General features: G+C 39.3%; 1 pseudogene; it reads left to right on the top strand.

The window, feature by feature from the left end:
- The first annotated feature begins 11445 nt into the window (after nt 1-11445).
- On the top strand, nt 11446-12570 carry LOC143683760 (nicotinamide/nicotinic acid mononucleotide adenylyltransferase 1 pseudogene; annotated as a pseudogene).
- Nucleotides 12571-13360: the final 790 nt, after the last annotated feature.

The raw sequence follows: 13360 nt of genomic DNA, 5'->3' as shown, positions 1-13360 counted from the left end.
TGGGACCAGACCTATTGTTTAGGGTGGGAAACTTTGATTGGATTGTTGCCATGGAAATGTGACACACCCAATTTGGGTGTGGCCTCTGATGACATTGAGATGTGATTCCACCCATTCAAGGTGGGTCTTGATTAGTTTACTAGAGTCCTTTAAAAGGGGGGGAGGGGAATTGGAGAAACCTCAGATGCAAACTCTTGGAGAACAGTTGCTTCAAACTTGACAGAGACACAGATATTTGGAGATGCTTGGAATGCCAACAGAGAGAGGAGATGGCTAGACACAGGCAGAACCCAGCACACCTTGCTATGTGCCCTCCCATGAGATGCTAAGCAAGCCAGAACCTGGAGAGAACCAAGAGAAGTCAAGAGATGAAACCCAGTCCTGGAGAAGTTAAGTGGGAAGCCACCACAGGAAACAGAGGCTGAAAGCAATGGAGACCAGGAGCAAGGGACCAGCTGATCCAGCCAGGTGCCTTCTTAGCTGACAGAGGTATTCTGGATGGCATCAGCCTTTCTTGAGTGAAGGTAACCTCTTGTTGATGCCTTAATTTGAACATTTTTATGGTCTTAGAACTGTAAAATTGCAACCTAATGAATTCCTTTTTAAAAAGACGTTCCATTTCTGGTATATTGCACTATGGCAGCTTTAGCAAACTAAAATGCATGCTCATGGATAGGAAGGTTGGATATCATCAAGATAGTAATTCTACCCAAATTGACCTACAGATTCAATGCAATACCAATCAAAATCCTAACAGCCTACTTTGAAGACTTGGAAAAGCTAGGTATCAAATTTATTTGGAAGGTAAAGAGACTCCAAATAGCTAAGGATAGCCTAGAAAAGAAGAATGAAGTGGGGAGACTATCACTCCTTGATTTTAAAGCTTACTATAAAGCCACAGTGGTCAAAACAGCATGGTACTGACACAAGGATAGAATTATTGACCAATGGAACCGAATTGAGAGTTTGGAACTAGACTACCAAATCCACAGACAATTGATCTTTGATAAGGCCCCCAAATCCACTGAACTGGGACAGAATAATCTTGTCAATAAATGGGCTTGGCAGAGCGGTTTGAACAGTAAATAAGAAAGTATTTGCTAAGTCCCCTTGGGGGAATGGCAAGAAAGGGGGGAAATTCAACTTCCCCATGGGGAGAATTCCTGATATTCTCACAAGCAGTGGGGACAACCAAAGCAATAGGCTGAGCCCTCAATCTTGGGGTTTGTTCTTATGAAACTTAACCCTGCAAAGGATAGGCTAAGCCTACTTAAAATTAGGCCTAAGTGTCCCCCAACCCAGAGAACCTCTTTTGTTGCTCAGATGTGGCCTCTCTCTCTCAGCCAACATAACAAGCAAACTCACTGCCCTCCCCATCTCTATGTGGGACATGACTCCCACGGGTGTGGACCTTTCTGGCAACGTGGGACAGAAATCCTAGAATGAGCTGGGATTCAGCATCAAGGGATTGAGAAAACCTTCTCAATCAAAAGGGGAAAACAGTGAAATGAGACAAAATAAAACGTCAATGGATGAGAGATTCCAAACAAAGTAGGGAGGTTATCCTGGAGGTTATTCTTATGCATTATATAGATATCACATTTTTGGTTAAGGTGTAATGGAGAGGCTGGACGGAACTGCTTGAAAATGTAGAGCTGCGTTCCAGTAGCCATGTTTTTTGAAGATAATTGTATAATGATATAGCTTTCACAGTGTGACTGTGTGATTGTGAAAACCTTGTGTCTGATGTTCCTTTTATCTACCTTATTGACAGATGAGTAAAACATATGGATTAAAAATAAATAAATAATAGGGGAAATAAATGTTAAAATGAATTTAGTTGATTAAAATGCTAGTGATCAATGAGGGGGAGGAGAAGGGGTATAGTATGTACAAATCTTTTTCTTTTTTCTTTTTATTTCTTTTTCTGGATTGATGAAAATGTTCTGAGAGGTGATCATGGTAATGAATATACAACTGTGTGATGATATTGTAAGTTATTGATTACATACCAAGAATGGAATGATCATATGGTAAGAATGTTCATGTTTGTATGTTGTTATGTTTAAAAGAAATTTTAAAATTTTAAAAATAAAAAATAAAATAAAATAAATTGGCCTGGGAGAATTGGATAGCGATAGCCAAAAGAATGAAAGAGGACCCCTATCTTATACCCTATACAAAAATTAATTCAAAATGGATTAAGGACCTAAATGTAAGAACCAATACCATAAAACATCTGGAAGAAAATGCAGGGAAACATCTTCAAGATCTGGTAACAAGAGGCAACTTCTCAAACTTTAAACCTAAAGCATGAGCAGAAAAAAGATAAAAATATATTTAAATAGGAACTCTTTAAGATCAAGAGCTTCTATGCCTCAAAGGACTTTGTCTAAAAGGTGATGAGGCAGCCAACTCAAAGGGAGAAAATATTTGGAAACCACATATCAGATAAAAGTTTGAGATACTGTGTACACAAAAATTATATATCTTAACAAAAAAAACAAACAACCCACTTATAAAATGGGCAGAGGATATGAATAGATACTTTTCTTGAAAAGAAATACAAATGGCTAAAAAGCACATGAAGATGTGCTCATTTTTATTATCTATAAGGGAAATGCAAATTAAGACAACAATGAAATATCACCTCACCCTTATAAGAATGCCTGCTATAAACAAACAACTATGAATGTGGGAGAGATGTGGAGAAATTGGAACACTTATTTCCTGTTGGTTGGAATGTGTAATGGTGCAGCATCTGTGACAGTTTGGCAATTCCTCAGAAAACTAAATACTGAGTTGCCCTATGACCTGGCAATACCAATATTCAGTATATACCCAGAAGAACTGAAAGCACTGACACGAACAGATATTTACACACTGATATTCATAGTGACACTATTTACACTTGCCGAGAGATGGAAATAATCCAAATGCCCATCAACAGATGAATGGATAAACAAAATGTGATTTATACACACGATGGAATATTATGCAGCAGTAAGACAAGATGAGGTCTTGAAGCACATGATAATGTGGATGAACCTTGAGGACATAATGCTGAGTGAAATAAGCCAGACACAAAAGGACAGATATTGCATGATTTCACTATTATAACTCTGCTAAAGGTAATCTCAGAGGTTACACTATAGAATATAGCAGACCTAGAGGTACACAAAAGCTAGAAATGGGGGAAATGCTACCCAGTGAGGTTGAATCTAAATGCAAAGGAACGGATAGAAGTGATGGTAACTAATTAGTGGGGTTATAAGTAACATTGCCCTTTTGAAAGTGAATATGATTGAAAGGGGAAGTATAGTGCCATGTATCCCACTGATCAAATCTCTATTTATAAATAACTTCTTCCATGAACTATTTCAAAGGTTTGATATTGGACAAAGAGTCAGTAGTAGAGGGTATGCCTGTCTGAAACTGTTGTGTATAGCAGAAAAGCCATGTTCTTTAATCCTGACTCAATATTGCTGGGTGGGGTCTTTCTGATTAAGTTGTCTCCACAGAGATGTGATCTACCCAATTGTGGGTGGAAACTTTTAGATTAACTGGTTTCCATGGAGAAGTGTCTTCACCCATTGAAGATGGGGTTGCTTTCTGGAGTCCTTTAAGAGGGAGCCACTTTGGAAAAAGTTTGAGCACACACAGACAGAAATCTTTGGAGATGCAGAAGGAAAACACCTTTGGGGAAGTCTTTTGAAATGACAAGCCAGGAAAGAAAGCTGACAGACGATGCCCTGTGCCTTCCCAGCTGACAGAGAAACCCCTAACATAGGTCCTTTCTAGAGTCAAGGTATCTTTCTGTTGATGCCTTAATTTGGACATTTTTATAGCCTTAGAACTGTAAACTTACAATTTAATAAATTCCCCTTTTAAAAGCCATTCCATTTCTGGTATATTACATTCCAACACTTTAACAAACTAAAACAAGGGTATAGAGGGGGAACTAAAAATGTATGCTATGGCCAATAGTTAACAGGAAGACACTGACAGTACCACAACAATACCAGGGGCAACTGATTTGGGGGGATGGACAAGGGATAAGGGGTAGTGTTGATTTGATAGCTGGTGACCCTGTGCTTGTAGGTTCTTTGTGACTACAGATCAATGAAAATCACCTAAAATTGGAAGTGCTGCTGATGGTACAACAAGTGAGGATGCTCTAAGACATGGTTTATTTATTTTGGACATCATCCATGATGCCCAGTAGATGGAGGGAGCCAAAGGGACAACAACTGAGATGCACAATGGTGAACTGTGATACATTTATATGATGGGGTATAGTGCAGCTACAAAAAGGAAGGGTATCGAGACGCACACAATGAACTGTAAACCTTGGGGACAATGTGTTATGCAAAATAAGCCAGAAAGTAAAGAACAAATATGCTAAGGTGCCTTTCAGAAAACACTTATAAGGAAATTGGAGCCTAGATCGTCAGCCCTTCTAGCAGTCACCCTTAGTCTGAAGTTTTAAGTGTATTTCTAGACTCTGAGCCACTAAGCTATATGTATATCAGCTGGTATTTCTCAGGAACTTTAAATAACTCTGTGATACCTAAGACCCAAAAATGGAGTGCTCCAGCCCCGAAAGATAGCATAACTATATACAAGAACTGTTAAAGTAACCAAAAAAGAGATCAGGTCTCAATTTAGAGATAAAAATGAAGCCAATCTGACTGGGACTAAGATAAATCAGAATATAGGGTAAAATATGATAGTATATGTACTCTAGACCTTCACCTACTGTATGCGACTAAAGGCAGAGAAGTTTATTATGTTTAGAATCTAAATTTTCTGTAATATACAATCTAAATCACCTAGTCCAGATAGCTTATTTAAACAACCCAAACTCCTAGAGTCCAGAACAGGAACTAGGCCTTGTAATTCTGTATAGCTTAATAGAATAATAGGATACATCTCAGACTATGGTGGGCTGATAATTAAAAAGTATTGATAGAGTTCCTTGGTGTTTGCTGAAGGGGAAAAAAGGAACTATTAAACTTTCCCAACTCGGAAACCAATCACTGGGGATTCATAAGAAAATAGCTCAAGCCCTTGATTTTGAGGCTTATCCTTAATCAAACTTAGTTCTGTAGTAGAAAAGCTAAGACTACCTATAACAAGGCCTAAGAGTTGCTTCCAGGAAATCTCTTTTGTTGCTCAGATGTGAGCAACACATCTATATATATATATATATATATATATATATATATATATATATATATAGAGAGAGAGAGAGAGAGAGAGAGAGAGAGAGAGAGAGACATCCAGCTTTGCAAGGAAAATCATGACCTTCCCCACTACGTGGGACATGACATTCAGGGGCAAAAGTCTTCCAGAAAACATGGGGCATGACTCCTGGGGATGAGTCTGGCCCTGGCACTGTTGGATGGACAAAACCTTCTGGACCAGAAGGGGCAGAAAGTGTGATAAAATAAGGCATCAGTGGCTAGGAGAGATCAAATAGAATCAAGAGGCTATTCTGGAGGCTACTCTTATGCAAGCTTTCTTTAGATGGTGCTAGTTGCCATGGCTTGCTAAACCCCAACCAACATCACTCCTGTTAATTCGTAAGAGCAATAGGGCTCAAACTGAGACTCTTTAAAAGTTTCATGGACTAAGTTTTCTTTCCTGGAACCTATATTTCCAGAGGGTTCCTAGGACAGATAAATCCTGAAATCCAAGGGGATCAGCCCTGCCAAGATTATTGACTAATTACAACCCCTTATTCTTTAGTGTTGACATCCCTTCTCACCATCAGAAAGTTAGTGTGGTAGTTAGGTTCAGGTGTCAACTTGGCCAGGTGAAGGTACATAGTTCTTTTGCTGTGGACATGAGCCAATGGTATGTGAACCATATCTGTTGCCCATTACATCTGCAGTAGGCTAGGAGGCATGCCTGCTGCAAAGAATGATGCTGATATAATTGGCTGGAAGCTTAAATGAGAGAGCTCAACATAGCACAGCCTCAGCAGCTCAGCATACCTCATCTCAGCACTTGCAGCTCAGCCCAGGCCTTTGGAGATGCAGAAAGGAATCACCCCTGGGAAAGTTGTTGGACCTAGAGGCCTGGAGAGAAGGTCAGCAGAGATTGTCCTGTGCTTTCCTATGTAGGAAAGAATCTCAGTTGAAAGTTAGCTACCTTTCCTCTGAAGAGCAATACATTTTAACAAAATAAATGCCCTTTTATTAAAAGCCAGTTCATCTCTGGCGTGTTGTATTCTGTCAGCTAGCAAACTAGAACAATAAGAATGGGCACTGCCTAAAGAACCCTATAGATTGTGAGAAAGATCAAAGGAGAAGAAGGAATTATAACAGAGAAAATAGGATTTAACAAATGATTATAACTATTGAATCACTATATCGATATTTCTTCTAGCCTCCAGCATTTTGGAGCAGCAAGAAGGAAAAATCTGAAATATTGGAATGGTAATCCATAACAAACTCCAAAATATGTTCCTTAACTACTTGTTGAAGTGTACCATGAAAATTATTGCTATTTCTTTCTTTTCTTTGAATGTATGTTGTTCTAGTTTGATAGCTGCTGGAATGCAATATACCAGAAACAGAATGGCTTTTAAAAGGGGAAATTTATTAAGATGCTAGTTTACAGTTCTAAGGCCAAGAAAATGTCCCAGTTAAAACAAGACTATAGAAATATCCAATCTAAGGCATCCAGGGAAAGATACCTTGGTTCAAGAAGGCCGATGAAGTTCAGAGTTTCTCTCTCATCTGGAAAGGCACATGATGAACACGGCATCATCTGCTAGCTTTCTCTCCCAGCTTCCTTTCATGAAGCTCCCTGGGAGGTGTTTTCCTTCTTCATTTCCAAAGGTCGCTGGCTGATGGACTCTCTGCTTCTCGTGGCTATGTTGTTCTGCTCTCTCAGAATCTCCTACCTTCTTCAAAATGTTTCTTCTTTTTATAGGATTCCAGTAAACTACTCCAGACCTACCCAAATGGGCGGAGATACCAAGTCCATTTTAACAATCATTCTCGATCACTCAAGATCATATCAAGATTATATCAAGATGTGACTCCCTAAGTCACATCACCAAGGAAATGATCTAATTACAATTTCAAACATACAGTACTGAATAGGGATTAAAAGAAATGTCTGCCCTTACAAAATGGGATTAGGATTAAAACATGGCTTTTCCAGGGTACATACATCCTTTCAAACCAGCTGGACCGGCTGTGAGTCCCCCCAGAACTATGAGCTCCCCAAGCCACTGTGGCTGACGCCCTCCCCCACAGGCTGCTTCCCAGAGAGGAAAGAAAAGAGACTTTACCAGCAGCAGAGGCTGAGTGCAACCAAGCTCCAATTGTGGAATTAATTAACAAATTCTGATTACTAAAAATAGGCTGCCAGCTCAGGTGAACCTTGAGTAAAAGCTGAGGTTGCTGGTTTTTGCCCTGGTGCAGAGGGGCAGGACCGACAGAAAAAGAAAAAAAAAAAAGAGGTTTTTTGGACCAGACAGCACAAAATACTTGAAAGGCTCTGGGCCCTGAAAGAAAGGAGGGGGCACATAGGCCCTGGAGATACACAGAGTAACATACCAACTTAGGCTTTTGATTGGCAAACCTGAGGAACAGGGCTCCTGCTCTGAAAAGGATTTCTTTTCTTTCCTTTTTTTGTGGTTGTGTTTCTACAGCTTGGCTGCTCTTTGGATACACCTGCAAGGCTTCTCAGGCCCCAACTGCCCCAGGAATGGGCAGAATTAAGCTTCTTTGAGACTTTGTCTGGAGGCTGTGCCTTCCCCAGGAGAGGGGTGGGGACTGGCTCAGACACAAGGATCTGGAAAACTGAAGCCATTAAAGCCAGCCTACAACTTCTCCTCTGTCTCAACCATGCCCCCAGCAGGGAGAATCTGCTGAAGTTAAGGTACCACATCACCTTATGCTGGTGGTACCTGCAGGCAGACAAGCACCACATACCAGGTAGGATAGGAAAAACAAAGAGTCCAGAGGCTTCATAGGAAAGTTTTTCAACCTGCTGGGTCTCACCCTCAGGGAAAGCTGATGCAGGTGACTTTTTCCTCCTGACAGGAGGCCAGTTTCATCTGGGAAAATCTGGCTGGGGTCTATAATACCTAAGTAGACCCTCCTAAGGGGGGAACAAGAGGCAGCATACAGGCAGAGCAAGAAACAAGAAAGCGAGAACTGAAAAACTCTGATCTGTTAAACAAAACCTAAGCTAGAGGTCCAGAATAAGATGAACTGAATGTCAAAGAACAGATAGACAACAAAGTCATCCAGCAAGAAATCCTAGGTTAAAAAAGTGAAAACAACCTCCAGAATAAACTAATCAAGGAGATTACATGCCTAGACACCAGCAAAAAATAACAAATCATACTAGGAAAATTGAAGATATGGTCCAGTCAAAGGAACAAACCAACAATCCAAATGAGATATAGGGGGTGAAAAAAATTAATTCACAATGTTCGAACAGACATGGAAAACCTCATCAAAAATCAAATCAATGAATTGAGGGAGGATATAAAGAAGGCAAGGGATGAACAAAAAGAAGAAATCAAAAGTCTGGAAAAACAAATCACAGAACTTATGGGAATGAAAGTCACAGTAGAAAAGATGGAAAAAAAACAATGGAAACCTACGACTTTAGGTTTCAAGAGGCAGAAGATAGGATTAGTGAACTGGAGGACAGAACATCTGAAATCCAACAAGAAAAAGAAAATATAGGCTAAAGAATGGAAAAATATAAGCAGGGACCCAGGAAACTGAATGACAACATGAAGCGCATAAATACATGTGTTGTGGGTGTCCCAGAAGGAGAAAACAAGGGAAAAGAAGGAAAAAAACTAATGGGGGAAATTATCACTGAAAATTTCTTAACTCTTATGAAAACTTAAAATTACAGATCCAAGAAATGCAGCAGACCCCAAACAGAATAGATCCAAATAGACGTACTCCAAGACACTTACTAGTCAGAATGTCAGATGTTAAAGACAAAGAGAGAATCTTGAAGGCAGCAAGAGAAAAACAATCCATCACATACAAGGGAAGCCCAATAAGACTATGCATAGATTTCTCAGCAAAAACCATGGAGGCGAGAAGACAGTGGGATGATATATTTAAGATAACAAAAGAGAAAAACTGCCAACCAGGAATTCTATATCCAGCAAAATTGTCCTTCAAAAATGAGGGGGAAATTAAAATATTTTCAGACAAAAAATCACTGCCAGAATTTATGACCAAGAGGCCAGCTCTCCAAGAAATACTAAAGGGAGCACTAGAGACAGATAGGAAAAGACAGGAGAGAGAGGTGCGGAGAAGAGTGTAGAAATTAAAACTATCAGTAAAAGTATAAAGAAGAAAAATCAGATACGACATATAAAATCCAAAAGGCAAAATGGTGGAAGAAAGTACTGCTCTTACAGTAATAACACTAAATGTTAAGGATTAAACTCCCCAATCAAAAGACATAGGCTGGCAGAATGGATAAAAGAACAGGACCCATCTATATGCTGTCTACAGGAGACACATCTTAGACCCAAGGATAAACATAGGTTGAAAGTGAAAGGTCAGGAAAAGATATTTCCTGCAAACAACAATCAGAAAAGAACAGGAGTAGCTATACCAATATGCAACAAATTAGACTTCAAATGTAAAACAATTAAAAGAGGCAAAGAAGGACACTATATATTAACAAAAGGAACAATTCAACAAGACATTACAATCATAAATATTTATGCACCGAGCCAGAGTGCTCCAAAATACATGAAGCAAACACTGAAAAGAGAAACAGACACATCTACCATAATACTTGGAGACTTCAATTCCCCACTCTCATTAATGGACAAAACATCTAGGCAGAGGATCAATAAAGAAATAGAGAATTTGAATAATACACTAAATAAGCTAGACCTAACAGACATTTATAGAATATTACACCCAACAACACCATTACACCATTTTCTCAAGTGCTCATGGATCATTCTCAAGGATAGACTATATGCTGGGTCACAAAGCAAGTCTCAATAAATTTAAAAAGATTGAAATAATACAAAACACTTTCTCAGATCATAAAGGAATGAAGTTGGAAATCAATAATAGGCAGAGGGCCAGAAAAGTCAAAAATGTATGGAGGCTTAACAACACAATCTTAAACAATCAGTAGTTCAAGGAAGAAATTACAAAAGAAATCAGTAAATATCTAGAGGAAAATGAAAATGAAAGCAAAGCATACCAAAATCTATGGGATGCAGCAAAGGCAGTGCTAAGGGGGAAATTTATTGCCCTAAATGACTATATGAAAAAAGAAGAAAAGAGTAAAAATCGAGGAATTAGCTGTCCATTTGGAAGAACTAGAGAAAGAACAGCAAACTAACCCCAAAGCAAGCAAAAGGAAAGAAATAACAAAGATTAGAGTAGAAATAAATGAAATTGAGAACATGAAAACAGTCGAGAAAATAAAAAACCAGAAATTGGTTCTATGAGAAAATCAGTAAGATTGATGGACCCTTATCAAGGTTGACAAAAAAGGAGAAGAGAGAGGATGCAAATAAATAAAATCAGAAATGGAAGAAGAGACATAACCACTGACCCCACAGAAATAAAGGCGGTAATGAGAGGATATTATGAACAATTTTATGCTAATAAACTAGAAAATGGAGATGAAATGAACAACTTCCTAGAAAAGCATGAACAACCAACATTGACTTGAGAAGAAATAGATGACCTCAACAAGCCAATCACAAGTAAAGAAATTTAATTAGTCATTAAGAAGCTCCCCAAAATGAAAAGTCCAGGACCAGATTGGTTCACATGTGAATTCTACCAAACATTCAAGAAAAAATTAGTAGCAATCCTGCTCAAACTCCTCAAAAATATTGAAGAGGAGGGAAGGCTACCTAACTCATTCTATGAAGCCAAAATCACCCTCATAACAAAACCAGACAAAGATATTACAAGAAAAAGAAACTAAAGAACAATCTCTCTAATGAACATAGATGCAAAAGTCCTCAAAAAAATTCTTGCAAATGGAATCCAGCACCACAATAAAAGAGTTATACACCATGACCAAGTAGGATTCATCCCACGTATACAAGGATGTTTTAACATAAGAAAATCAATTAATGAATACACCATATCAACAAATCAAAGCAGAAAAACCACATGATCATCTCAATTTGTAGGAACAAGGGTTAAAACAAGACCTGCGGAATTTGTTGGGAGCAGCTGGCGTCAGGATGGCAGAGGCAGTAAACTGTGGAGATTGCTACTGCTTTATGGAGAGCAGCCTGGGAGGAAGAGAATGTTTGTTAACACCAAATGGTTATCTTAAATATAAAGGAAGAGAGCACTGAAAGATAAACACTCTGTTCCCTCACAAAATGCATGCATGCCTTTTGTCACCCTGTACTATATAAGCAGGAACTGGTTAAGAATAAAGTTATCTGGTCCGGGCCGCGAGACGTTTCCGGACGACTCGGGCCGGTCTGTGAGGGCATGACAACAAGGGAGGTGTCACCGTTTTCCATATTGGTCAGCAAATTCAGATTCTTACAATGGAAACTTCAGAGAAGACAGAGGTGGTTCTCCTTGCTTGTGGTTCCTTTAATCCTATCACCAACATGCACCTCAGGTTGTTTGAGCTGGCCAAGGACTACATGAATGGAACAGGGAAATATAGAGTGATCAAAGGCATAATTTCCCCTGTTGGTGATGCATATAAGAAGAAAGGACTGATCCCTGCCCATCACAGAGTTATTATGGCAGAGCTTGCCACCAGGAATTCAAAATGGGTGGAAGTTGATACATGGGAAAGTCTTCAGAACGAATGGATAGAGACTGCTAAAGTGCTAAGACATCATCAAGAGAAACTTGAGGCTAGTAGCTGTGACATCCAACAGGAGTTACCTCTGGAAAAGCCGGGACGGAAGAGGAAGTGGGCTGAACAAAGACAAGATTTTAGTCAAAAGAAATCCATGGAGTCAAAAATAAAAGGTGTGCCAGAAGTAAAGTTGCTGTGTGGAGCAGATTTATTGGAGTCCTTTGGTGTTCCCAATTTGTGGAAGACTGAGGACATCTCCCAAATTGTGGGGGGCTATGGGCTCGTGTGTATTACTCGGGCTAGAAATGATGCTCAGAAATTCATCTATGAATCTGATGTGCTGTGGAAACATCGGAGCAACATTCACCTGGTGAACGAATGGATCACCAACGACATCTCATCCAGGAAGATCCGGCGAGCCCTCAGAAGGGGCCAGAGCATTCACTACTTGGTACCAGATCTTGTCCTAGACTACACTGAAAAGCATAGTTTGTACAGCTCAGAGAGTGAAGACAGGAATGCTGGGGTTATCCTGGCTCCTTTGCAGAGAAACACTGCTGGAGCCAAGTCATAGGAAATTCTACAGCATGATATTTTGGACTTCCTTTGTGGGAATTAGAAACAACCTGCCTGGTAGTAACTGGGGAAAGGAATTATGATTCTGGTTCATTAACTAAAGCTTAAAAATTTGGTAGAAATCAGGAATAAATGAAAATCAGCTTTTAAAAAAATATCTGAAGCCACTAAGATGAATGTTTATAGTATAGTTCTTTTATTTTTTTTAATTTGTGAATCTCTTTATCTTCAAAACAAGACTAGCAGCACTGAAAGTCAGAAGATATTCAATAAAAGTAATTACAAATAAGAAATCAAAAGGGACATCCTGGCTTTCACACATACAATCAGCAAAGTGTGCCAAGCAAGAGTCCGTTTAAAATCTAACTCTTTCCATGAAGAGAATTGACCTAGTGCTGGGCAATCTTCACCCAGAGTGACCAAAGAAAGAAATTCCTAAAGTAGTAATCCTGTGAAATGCACATTGATCCACCATCTCCAGCTATGCCAAAATTATAAATGTGCCTAGCACACAACCAAATTGTCAAGAGTCACCTTTGGAGGTGGGAGGAACTTGAATGTTTAGAAAGGTGCCCAGGTGGTTTGGATGCCCATCAGAGGTAGAGAGCCTCTGCCTTGCTTAACATTTCTCTTAGTACAGACAGCCTCATCGTTGATCGTGTTCTGGCCTTGGCCATGTGTAATCTTTTCCTCTTCAAGAACAATTTCAGAGACAATGTGATGCTCTCTAGAACAGAGAGAGAGAATGAGGGGTCTCATCCAAGGATTATATCAAGTATGAATGTTCTAAGCCCTTATTGATAGCTTAATAATAAAATAAATGAATGCAGACCCTGAGAACATGAGAAGTGCCACACAGGTCTCCAAGCCGGAATTTTGGGTGCTGATGAATGTCCTGTTGAATAACCCTCTACAATCTCAATTCTAAACTCGCTTGAGTTTCTCAAGAGTGCTGATTCTTCTGTTTCCATCT

This window comes from Tamandua tetradactyla, chromosome 1 (assembly GCF_023851605.1).
Source record: "Tamandua tetradactyla isolate mTamTet1 chromosome 1, mTamTet1.pri, whole genome shotgun sequence".
NCBI lineage: Eukaryota > Metazoa > Chordata > Mammalia > Pilosa > Myrmecophagidae > Tamandua > Tamandua tetradactyla.
The sequence above is the reverse complement of the archived record's forward strand: the minus strand, read 5'-3'. Positions and strand labels throughout refer to the sequence as shown.